This window comes from Passer domesticus, chromosome 7 (genome assembly GCF_036417665.1).
Source record: "Passer domesticus isolate bPasDom1 chromosome 7, bPasDom1.hap1, whole genome shotgun sequence".
Lineage (NCBI taxonomy): Eukaryota > Metazoa > Chordata > Aves > Passeriformes > Passeridae > Passer > Passer domesticus.
This window is the reverse complement of record NC_087480.1, coordinates 41,037,770-41,050,408: the sequence shown is the minus strand read 5'-3', so window position 1 is coordinate 41,050,408 and position 12,639 is coordinate 41,037,770. Positions and strand designations below refer to the sequence as shown.

At 37.5% G+C, this 12,639-nt stretch overlaps 1 protein-coding gene across 37 annotated transcripts in view; it reads left to right on the top strand.

Annotated features, from left to right (window-relative positions):
• The window catches only part of LOC135304962 (uncharacterized), a 72,979-nt gene that overhangs the window by 42,015 nt on the left and 18,325 nt on the right, over window positions 1–12,639 (top strand). For 17 of the 37 annotated variants that reach the window (XR_010366229.1, XR_010366227.1, XR_010366224.1 and 14 more), the window contains one exon: window positions 5,656–5,779. The exons of 19 other annotated variants lie outside the window; for them this stretch is intronic. The gene's annotated coding sequence lies outside the window, so the exon portion shown is untranslated. The remainder of the gene's footprint in view (window positions 1–5,655; window positions 5,780–12,639) is intronic. One more of the 37 variants, XR_010366221.1, reaches the window with a different exon arrangement.

The following is a 12,639-nucleotide window of genomic DNA, read 5'->3' as shown; positions in this document are numbered from 1 at the left end:
ACCTCAGTCCCTTAACTAGTCCAGTGTGCTGCTCACACCTGAGGAAAACCTGGCCTTACCCTGGGCTGGGTGACTTGTCCAAATCTGAAGTATCAGCAAGATGGAAGATACCAGCTTCACCTCACATGTCAGTAATAACACAAGGCAAAATGTTATATATTTATGTGATGAAAAATGTACATAGGACCTTATATTAGCCAATGACTGAACTGGAAAAAATACACATTTTAGCTGTAACATTTAACTATTCTTTGTGACATGTATTCTCCTTTGTGAAAACAGCTGTGCTATGTCAGATACTACCCATGGTAACTGCTGCTAAAGGCACTCAGTTTAGACTAGACCATTAGATACTGGTGTATTAGGTGACTTGGTATGATCACTGAATCTTGATATGGATGATCCTTTGCAGATACTTTCAGTTTTTGAATTGTTTTAATCTGACCACATTTATCAATGCCCCACTAATATTTAATGTTTTTATCAATTAATGCCATTCACTACAACTGCTTCTAAGGCTCTTAAGGAGTTGGTGTAGTCAGCCTGGACTAGATTAATTCCAAGTACTGATAGTTTGTTCTGACAATTCAAACAGAAAATCCTGCTTGCACAGAAGTAATCATCCTTTCCTAAACTCAGCACAGAAATTTCCATTTAGCTTCACTAAGAGGAAAGTAAAGTAACATCAGGCCCTTTTCAAAACCTACTTTGAAGACACTGTTTAGCCCAGAGCTAGCCCTGGAACAACTCACTCTATATAAGTTTTTGAATGTGACAATCCCCCCAAAAGAATCTATTAAAAGATACTCAGTTTGAATTCTCAAAAACTGGAGATCTTCTCTATAGTTTGCCTCCTTTAGTTGATTCAGTAAACTTTATCTCTGACCTTCAAATAAGGGTTAAAATACCAGATATTTTCTGCAGACATCTTTTCAAAAGATATGGTATTGCCTGGCACACATTTCATTCCTACTCAAAATCAGCTGGCTGTAATCTGTGTTTCAGGTATAGAATGAAAGACCTTACTTGGGAAAAAGTAGAACACCTTTTACTCTACCCCATGCTCCAAATTGGGATATCAGGTCCATTTTTAAACTTACTGATTTGTCCTATTGATGAAGCAACAGGAAAGTCACTGACAGAATAGGAAGGGCTTGAACACATTTGAACACAAACCAAGTGAGAATGATCAGTACCCTCTGCATTCCCTCTTACAAATCACAAGTCCCATGTTAGACTGCATATTTCCAAGCTTTTCAGGGATGTTAATGATAGAATGCATTCCATTTTACACCATGTTATATGTTCTCATATCTTTTTTCTTTTAAATTGAAGGAAAATACCATTTTAGTATACAATTTAGGATGAATCACAAAGAAATGGGTGTACTACTTTTCTAATACATGCGTTCTTCAATATTTGTATACAAAAACACAAAATTAAATGTTTAGATCAGTATATTTTCTAGCAGATATTATTGGTGGAGTGCTGATACAAATAAACCTTTAGAAAAAATCAATACAAAAATATTTTGGTTCTCCTCTCAACTACATAGGAAGTTTTTGCTCTGTGAAGTCCAGCAAACAAACAAAAATATTTGACACTGTAAAAATCCTTTTCCAATCTATTATATTGTGTCTCAAAGACCCTCTTTTATTCAGACCTGTTTGCACTCAGTCATGTTCTTGGTGACCAAATTTTGGATTTCCTGATAAAATATTTAATGACTTACAAATTTTCAGCCATTTCCCTGGTTTCTCCAGATAAACTCTTTTAACTACATCTTCTAATTCCAACTTGCATACAATGATAGCCCGACTGTCTGGAATACTTATTTGGGAAGAAAAAAATCCAACTGCACATCTTCAATCATTTCCTAGCACAGTCAAGTAGCAACCAACTATGTTCATGGACGTGTGATGGGACTGAAGGGGACACAAAGGGGTAGAAACTATTCCTCCTATCCACACTTTTCATTACTCACCGTCACTCAAATGCATAGGGTTGTAGTGAAACTTGCTGCAGGCCTACCATATCTATGATTTTTAAATAGTGATATAGATTTAATGATATGAAAATCAAATAAATTTGAGTAAAATTTAAGCTACCACAGTAGAAAGAGTTTGCATATCAGTTCAATAATTAATTACTTTTTAAATCAGATTATTAGATATCCTCGGGGGTGAACATGAATTCACATAATCTGGGACCTGTTTTGCTGAGTTCATCCAGACACCTCCTTTTAAGCTGCAGGTTTGGACAAACATTTTCTATCACGTACCTGGCAGATGAAACATTATCAGTTTTCATTATTAACTGCCTATGTTGAAGAAATATGGAGAGAATACCTGAAGAGCAAAGAAACCAAAACCAACTCCAAAAGAAAAAAGACTTTCTAAATCCACAGAAACATCAAGGCTTGCATTCTGGTCCTGAAAAAACTACCTAATATAGGAAAAGCTTTCTGATCATAATTTTCCCAAACATAAGAAAAGCAGGAAACTATGTAAATACAATATTATGAAAATGCCAAACTTAAACAGAATCACAAGTGAACATCCATGAAAATTCTAACAAGGAATTATATAAATAGTGCACTGAATTATCTTCAGTTTATAATTACCAACTAGTCATAAGCCACAGACACATAACCCCTTGCAATGCAATTGCCCAGCTGCCACAGTTCACAACAGAGAGAGCTCCCAAGGCTATTATTTCCCTTTTTCCAGTGCATTTCTGCAACATATTTTTGAGTTTTATCTTTAGAGTCCAGCTGGAAGCACGCTTCTGTTGGCAGCTAGTTTTCCCCTATGAACTCCCTCCCTCATGAAGGGAAAAAGCAGAATGTGGTAGTGCTGCAGTGGTAGGGGAAGCAGGAAAGTAAAGGGGAAAAATACAATCAGAAGGAGTAAAAGCAGTAGTTCTACCAGACCTGTGTATTAGGCAGCATCTTTTTAATCATAATAACTCTTCAAATGCACCTCATCATAAGCTATTACACACCACACCTCTCACAAGAATAGGCATGTTTGCTATGTTTCTGTGCTCTCATTTTACATAAGCAACCTTTGTTCTCCTTCTCTCAAAGTAACAAATGAAAAATCAAATGAAAGTCAGCAAGATTCATACTAAAGCACATTTATACATGTAGTTTTTTCAAGTATGCCCAAAAGGCTTCTAGAGAAGAGTAACTAAATTAATTTCAATTACCTGATCTTCTGAACAATAAACAAAAATCAGCACAAAGTTTCAGTAATAAAGCAGTCAAACATGAGTAAGGAAGCTCAAAACTCAGTTCACTTCTTTCAAAGTCAATTTAAAAGGAAAATACCTTAGGAAATCCCCACCTGAAAAGGAAAGTACTCCATTATTAGGCCAACTCAAGTTAGCATACACAGAGTAGAAGAAAACTGCACTTTTTAAGGTTCAGCTTTGCAGATAGGAAAGGCTAAAACTCTCTTACACTGAAGGTAAATTACAGCATCCAAAATAAAGGTTATCAAAGGGAAAAACTGCCTTAAAGGTTATAGGTTGCTTCCACTAGTAATTCTCCATATTGATAATCTTTAAACAAGAAATTTCTCTCAGAGCTGTTTTCCAACATTTTATCTCCAAAAAAGAACATGTAAGATACCAGAAGCCTTCTGTTTTTGTCTGTCTTGTTGACAGATTAATAAACCCTACAGTTTGCGACATATAAATATTATTTTCTTTTATATTCTCAGGTTTACCTTTCAGTGTAAGATGTAGCAAAAAGTTAATTTGCATTATAAAAATTCTTTTCAGACTTTCAAATTCATATGCTAACATTTTCAGCTATCAAAGTCATATGTATAAACACTGGGCTCGTGCCTTTATATTTCAGAATTAGCAGTTGAAACTAAGCATTTTGATAATGGAAACAGACTTTGAGGCTCTGGTTTACCTGCTAAACCTCTTCGTGGTTAACTGTGGCGCTGGAGAAAACACATCCTGCATGCAGATTTCTTGGCTGTGCAGTGCCACACGTCACCCAGGAGCTGTCACTTCAGCAGAAGGAGCAATATCAACTTAGACCTATGAAGAAAGCACAACACCCAGCAAAGAACACATTAACTTCCTAGTTAAGGACAAGAGGAGCCAACTCACAATCACTGCAGCCATTTCCAAATTAGAAGGCAAAGGGGAAGAGTCCTGGAAATAGGTTAGAGCAACCAAAGGTCTGAACTCACAGATCAGCTAAACAGGGCAGTTATCTTCCAAGCATTGATACCCAAAATATCCACAGAGATTTATATCTAGGCAATACACGGAGCTGCCTAAAGAACTGCACACAGACAGATACTCTCAGAAGCAAGAAGGTTGAAGATAGTCCTACTGAACTATTTGGGGGAATAATGAGAGCCACAGGCCTAGAACTGCATCCTTTAAACTTTTGCTAGTCTTATAACAATATGGCCAGAAACTCTCTCCTGGAATTTGGCCCTGAAAACACTTCTCTGCCAACTGACAAAAGATCAGGCACTTGTACTACCTCTCTCTGAAGAATCTACATACCCACCCTGGGCACAGACCTGGGATTTCAAACCTAAACCCACCCCCAGCTACAACAAGATATTGTGATTCAGGGATGCTCCCAAATGTTTCCTCCAGAAGCAAAGAGCAATTTAAACATTGATTTGGCAATAGAGAATGCACCTGGTAATCGAGACACCATTTTCCCTCATGTTTAGGATTTGCTCTGATGCCTGTCAGAGGAGCAGAAAGCCAAGGGAAAGCTGACACACTGTCAGCCTGCTGTGCAAGACACGCTGAAGTGAGGCCAGTGGGGCACTTCTGCAGAGGGGGGACTCAGCTCCAGCCTGGCCCAAGCAACACAGAAATTGTCTGGCAGTGGGTTTGGGCTCCTCCATAGTGAAACAAGCACTGAATGGGCTGTTTTAAGTATTCAGATTTTTAATTTGGTACTGCATGCTAATTAAGCACCTTATCCCAGCTATGGAACACATTTAACAGAAATACAGGAGCTTGATCAGTCTTACATAGGCTAATTTTGTTATGCTTGTTTTAAATGCCTACTAAAAACTATCTGCATATCCTAAGTGTGATTGAAAAATTAATTCTATTTCTTCTTATACAAACAAATGGCTCTTAGCATTTCAGAATGGTCCCTACATTCTGTAAAACCTGGAAATGCCATGAAGATACATTCGCAATTATGAACAAATTTCTTTGCACATTTAGCATCAGCATTAGTTTTTCCGAGTTTAATTTTAATATTACACCATTTTAATTTTCAGCATGGCAAATGTGCACAAGCATCATCTGGGTGGTGAATGCTGGGAGTAGCTGAACTGCTCTATAGGAACTCAGCTGGGTGGTGTTCTGTGCATGTGCAAGGCAGTGTGATATCTGCCTTTCTTAGACTTGATTGCAAGCAAGCCAGTTCTTTAAAACAGAGGAATTTCTAAATTCACAGATCCAAAGGTCTGGCAAGTGAAGAACTAAATGACAAATACCACATCAGCTGAACATAGAAGCATTCCATGTAACAGAAGATACCCACACTTTAAAACTAGAGACCAGTTTAACTCCTTAACCATGCAGGATAGCAAAACATTTGTTACATAACAGCAACTTCACATGGCATTTTTACATCCTGCCATCTTTTCACAGAAGAACAGAAGATTAGACTTCTACCGACTCTGAGAGACAGGGAGTGGAGCCAGCAGCAATATTTAGCAGAGTGACTGATTTCTGGCACCATCTAGCTTCTCTGCAACAGGAATCTGGCAGCCTGGTAGGTGCTTTTCAAAGACACTGATTGAATAATTGATACTAGTGCTGTACAAATGTTCAAGACAGCACAAGAAAGAATAAGAAATAAAGTAGTTTTGGGGTTTAAGACCTACTAATTTTTTTCTCTCCAAATAAAGATTGTGAGGTAAAAATCCTGGGCAGAATACCAAAGCCAAGAGAATGCAGACTCTGTTTATCATTCAGCTTCTGACTATGCAACTCTGCCAAATATCTATAACATATTTGAAAGTACTAGACAAAAAGAAGCTATAATGCAAGCAAGACTTAATTGTTCATTTTCATGAAATATGGTATAATCTGAAAGGAACAGATTTGTTTTGACCAATGGAACTATTCCTAATTCCACTCAGGAACTGCAAAATTCCAACCATTATTTGCAACTATAAGACAGTGGATTTATAGTCATTCTCTGCACTTAAGGGGTTTTGAACACTGAAAACTTCAATCCCCCACCACCAGCTCTGTACAGAGAATTGCTGACCATTTGAGAACAGCAGTTTGACGTGTTTTGTGCTGAACGTCAAAATTTGTTAAATGATGAGCTATACAGCCTTTGGATGCTTGTGCTCTGTAAAATTTTGCAGAAAAACATTTACTTGTCAGCATGAGGACATGTTTACAGACCCACATATTGGTAAACTACAAAGGAAGACAAATAAGATTGGTTTATATCCTCAGCAGAGGAGAAAATGGCAGAGAAAAGGGAGGCAAAAGAAAAAAAAAAAATCTTTCTGGACTATACCAGATCAGCAAGCAGAGTCTTTCCAATTCAGAACTTTTCTCCAATTCCCACAGTGTAACTTTCCATTTGCCTGAAATCACCTGCAATGTGCTTTAGGAGCTAATCCCTACACATTTGGTTTACTCGGCATAGGCCCAAGAAAAGCAAGGATTCTCAAACTCATTACAAGCCCAACCCACCTTCTCACTTTGTCTCTTCAACTGCATGTGACCACAGCTACTGAAAATAGAAAATTAGCTACATTTACACACAAGTAATACATACGAGTCTCCTAGATGGAAAAAATGGAACATAGTTACATGCTTTTTCCTATAATCCACTTAAAGTAATATTTCTCTCAGGGTCATGACGTATTCAGTTAAGGCAGTTTCTCAGTAAAGAGGTCTAGGGCTATTCTGCTGTTGATTCATTCATGATCACCTCTGGTTCTGTGATATCATTGAATAACTGAAGTGTAAATGGAAGAGAGGCATAGCTGTCTATGTGTTTTAATGTATTTCAAAGGTTTTTTATTTAAAGAAGTCTTATGTGCTCTTCACCCTAGGTATGCTGGTTCTTTAGACTCCATATTTTCCAATACTTTTGGTTATACAAGACTAAGGACCATATATTTTTCATGACAAAGGGACATAGGATTACTGAAGATTAATAAACCAGTATTTGGTGTGGCATGAATACGAGCATCCAAGTGGAAAGGAATTTCAAGATTTAGATCTAGAAACTCAAACAGACCCAATTCAGAACCACAGGCAGAAGTCTAAACCAAAATTTGAAACCACCCTCAAAGTCAGCACCCATTATTTGAAGACACTTTATATTCACTGAACAGTTACAGATCACAATGAAAGAGCAAGCAAAGCAAAATGAGATAATGAGAGCAAAGCAGAGAACATGCTCACAGAGGGGAAAGGGAAATTGAGACATCTGTCATTAACATCTCACTTGGATGTCTCTTAATGGGTTTATATTAAGTTCTATGTTATTCAACTGTGATTACTACAAAGAATGAGTTTTTACATCTCAGAATATTCTGGGTTGGAAGGGATCCACAAGGATCATCAAGTCCCATTTGAGTGAACAACCCACAGGGGACTGAACCCACAGCTTTGGTGTTAGCACCACACGCTCACCATGTCTAGAACTAAAGCATCTTGGGCTATTGGGCTATTGCACTCTGCTCACCTGAGAGGCAAACTGCAAGGAATTTAACAGATTTCTGTGATATTCTTACACTCAGATTTCAATCTTCATTGATGCACAAAAGAAAAGCACTGGGATTTTCAGAAGCAATTCCCCTGAGTGTCAAGGAAGGATAATTTTTTTAATCCCTTGGTCCTTTTGAAATTCTCTCCATGCCATTTCAGGGTAATGTATTGTTTTAAAAAGTCTAGTAGGGAATTCTCTAGAAAGCAAAAAGTTAGATTTCCTGATATGCACACCTCTGGCTCCTGCATTCTCATGTACCAAAATGTTGCATATTTAGCCAAAAAAAAACTAACCCCAAATAAAAAACCATCCCAAAACAAACAAAACACAACAAAAACAAAACAAACAAACGAAAAAAACCAAAACCCATAGCCACCATAATGTACTACATTTAGGTAAATATTTTCAGAAGATACATTATGCAGGTAATCCAATATAATCATAAAGAGCTGAATGAGATTTTAATCCTGAAATTAAGGTACCCAGAATAGCTGCTTAAAGATGGAAAAGAAGGCAAAGAACAGAGGAGACAGTTAAAGTGCTAAAAGCATTATAGGAACCATTATATTTTATATTCAGGTGGAGTTTGTCATGAGCAGCCCACTCCTTTTTGGCGCTGAATAATTCCCAGCATTTTCATATCACATCTCAGATACACATATCAAAGACAACTTTCTAATCTTGCAAGTATGCTTAGAGAAAAGGAAGAAGAGAGCAAAAAATACCAATAAACTTCGCCTTTCTCCCTTGTCCAGGCCTTGTTTTTATCAAATATCTGTAGAATTCTCCTCATAGACTGAGGAGAAAACTGAAAGAAGGCAACTGATTTTTATGTGCATCCTATCATGCTTTTATTTTATAGATTAAGATCAATTATATATATATTTATCCAATAGCAGGCAAAATTTCAGTTGTCGACAAAGAAGTGTGTAGGATCTGCTGCTTTTATTGATTTGTTAAATCATTTTTACATTACAGAAGAATCTAGATCTCAGAAATCATTTGTCTTCCAATTCGTCCAGTTTTTACTGCAGAAGTATGGTGAATCACTAAGTATTTGAGCTGTTTGTTCTCCTTCCTCACCTCATTGTGTTTGACATGAGATTCATAGTGCTGTGAACACCACGTGACAATAATACTGAGCTCAAGACAGGGACCCTCATGTGCCAAGAAAAAAAAAAAATCTACATTTCACAACCAGAAAATTAAGTTTCAGAGACATGAGACTGGTTGTATCTTTCTTTGCTCATATTCTGTTCTTACTTCCATCCCATTAACTAATTTATTTCTTCCTCAGTCCTGTACTCCATCTCCCAAGCCTTCAGTGACAGCTTTTGGAACCTTATACCAGTCTCAAGCAATAGGTTGAAGTCAGCTGTCAGATCCATGGGATCAGAAAGATCAGAACACATTTATCCAAAGTCCAAGTGGAGTGCCTTATTCAGACAGCTATGCTGCCTGCTAGTTATTGGGTGGAATTGAAAACAAAAGTTATATTAAAGGACAGCAGGATCATTATTTCTCCTTTCTGCCCCACCTCCTCAAGTGCCTGAGGTCATTTTCCACAACAAAAATGAAAGCCCTTCTTGCAAGTGTTTTTGTGCTAAACAGCAGTGGTTAATTTCTTGCAACTAATTAGTTATTCAAGTGAAAGTATAATGATCCTCCAACATGATTGAAAGTGCTTCAACTGAGTTTCCTGCTAACAGCATACTTCTAGAAAAGATGCAATAAATCAGCAGGGTTATGGAAATCTTTAAACAAAAGCAAGTCTATGACAGGAACCCATTAAAGATACAGCCATGTAATATTTATGCACCTAGCTGACTTGTGCTTTTAACCCAGCACTTTCAGCTATAGCTTTTTAGCACCTGGGTCATATTCAGTAAGAATGAAATTCACCCTATCTGCTAAGAGCCAGCACAATGTCTCTGCTTTAGGTTTTGAGTATAGGGCTTAAGAGATGGAAATTCCCTCCAAATGGAATTTCATCCAGATATTTCTAAATAAAAATACAGATAGAACACCATTGAACAGCACAGAAAATATAATCTGTGAGCCTCAAGCTACCTGATTACCTTCAGCAGGAAAAGAGGCAAGCACTGACACAAGAATGGTTTATAAATCCAGGGAGGTATTGATGCAGAAACAAAACTCCTCAGAAGAGCCAGTATCACCTATGATGGTTCAGATTATGATTTGTGATTAGGAGTGGTTACCACAATGGTGAAAGGGGATCTCTTGAGACTTTTTCTGTAAAAGTCTGACAGTGTAAAATGCCACCCGCTTACTCTTAAACCTACCAATTGATTTCAGAGTTTGTATTTAAATGTGTTGGGTACTGCAGAAAAGCAAGACCCTGTGGTTGAAAAGCACATTTTGATAATGTTTGAAGCTTCTGGTTGCTACAGATGTACCAATCTGTTTAAATCTTCAAAACAAAGAGATATTTCCCTTTCTTTTTTTCTCATTAATCTGCCTGCATGTGTGCTTGCATGTATTCTTCAGCTACACATAAGTGCACAGAAAGCAAAAAGAATTGTTTAATTTATTAACTTATTTAACTGTACATGCTTTCTCTCATCCCATTCAGCCATTTACTTCATTGCCCATCTCCCAGTCAGTCTTCTCACAGTCTTAAAAGACAGAATTTGGATTCACAAACCAGTTTGAGCTGAGGACTCAAATACAATTTCCTGGCCTACCTTTCCTTGCTGCAGAAAAAGGCTGCAAAAAAGGGAAACCTTGCTGCTGTGAGGTTGAAAAAGAGAGACTTCAGGGAAAGATGTAGGAACCGCAGTTTACTTGGGACTCTGGGAAGGACAGAGAAAAGGAAACCAGACATCAGTCCCCCTTCCCACTAAAATCAACTTTGTCTTCACGATAGGTTTTTGGGCCAATGACCACTTTCAACTCACACCTTCTGTTGGGAAAATAAATTAGGAGTCCAGCTTTATTTTGTCAATAGAAAGTTTAAAGTGGTCACTGGAGCAAAAAGCTTTTCAAAGGGTAGCTGAACTCAACAAGAACAAGGAGGAGGATGTTGAGAAAGCCACAAAAACACAGGCAGATTACAAACCATTAAAGGCTATACCATTTTTCAATAATAAAGATAAGGCCTTTAGAACAGTTCTGGTAATTTGTATCTATTTATTTCTTTAGAAGAATATGTATTACTTTAAAAAGCCTCTCCCAGAGCTGTAAAAGATATTTTATGTTGTGTGTGTCGGTTTTGATAAAAAAGAGCCACCAGAAAACAGTAAACTAACTAGGCATTTGCTCCCTGAATACATGGGATTATGCTTCACATTTGTGCTGTAAATCATTGGATCCTGTACAAGTAATTGTACTGCAATGGGTTTTGCTATGCTAAATATTTAAACTGTGTGCCCAGTCCTTCAAAGTCTGAGCTTATTCTGTGTTCAGAGCTTTTTAGAGTTGAGTCAATAGCATATTTGTTTTGAATGGCTGCTCCTAGATAACAGTAACAAAAATCCAAAACTTGTTTACATCATTTAACATGCCTAAGAGCTTAGCCTGAGACATTAAAAAAGCCACACAACAAGCAAGCAGAAAAATGCAATCCTTTAGCATAGTCTCTACTGGTGAAAAGAAGTTACACGATCAAAAAGCAAAAAGAATGTTTTGCCAACTCTGGACCAAGAATTGCTTTGGTTTTAAACTGGAGCAATGACTGGCATAAAAAGACTTCAAGGAATTTCCTCTTCTCCCTGAAGATAGTCATGAGCCTTTCTACTGCCCCAGACTTTGTGTTGTAGTGATTGCAAGGATAGGTGTCTCTTGTGGGTCCTAAGCAGAAACCCTTGTTTATCAGAGTGTGCAAAATGTGGAAGAGTCAAAACAAAGCAAATCAGGCAATTCTGTCAATCCTAGGAAAACTGTTCCCATCTGAGCAGTACCTTCAGCTCTAACAGGCCCTAACATCAGCTGTGTAGCAAATAACCCTGGCCTATTTTCTTAACTTGAATTGCTACCTTAAGAACAAGACCTCACCAACATGTACATGCCAACACTCATGGAGTGTTCTACACATTCTCAAATTGCATTTGTGGTCTAAATTCTGTAAAGTAAGGTGATATGTATGGGAACAAAGATGAAGCATAATTTCTCATCTGTTTCAAATTACACATTAAGAATACTGAGGATGTAACTAAGAGATAGATTAACATACAGAAATTTCCCAAAGGAAAAAAAAATGCAGAAATGCCAAAATACAATTATAGAAAACGAAATAATGCAACCAGGCAATGATTTACCATCCACACATTTTTAGAACCACAGTTCTAGTTGTTAGAATCCAGTGCAGTGTAGTAGGCACAGTATTTGAAAAAACAAGCCTTTCATATCTCTATGCTACCTCGAGAGCTCCTGATACCTAATCTGGAAGCAGACAAAACTCAAAAAGGTGCCTCTTTTCCAGTGAAGACGTGACTTCCCCTCCAAGGGCCTGGGGCACTGTGCCTCACGTGCTAATAGCTTGAGTTGTGTGCAATAGCCCTATATTGTTTATATAGCACTTCACATGTTCAAAGCACTATGAGATATCAGCCATCACTACACTTTTATGAGGCTGTAAGTATTACCCACTAAACATCAGGGTTCAAATGACTTGCTCTTGATCAAAAGAAACTTTGTGCAGCAGGACCATAATTATTTGAATTTGGTAATTCTCGCAGACCATTCCTATGGCAACACAGAATGAAGAGGGGGGATGGGATATCAAAGCCAATTGCTATCACACTCTGTGCTGGCAGTGACATGGACACATGGAGGATCTCTTAAGCAAACCTACACTCACAGCACCTTTTATAGAAAATTCTAGACAATTATTTTTAAAATAAGGAGCAAAAATTAAACTAAATGTTTTGAAA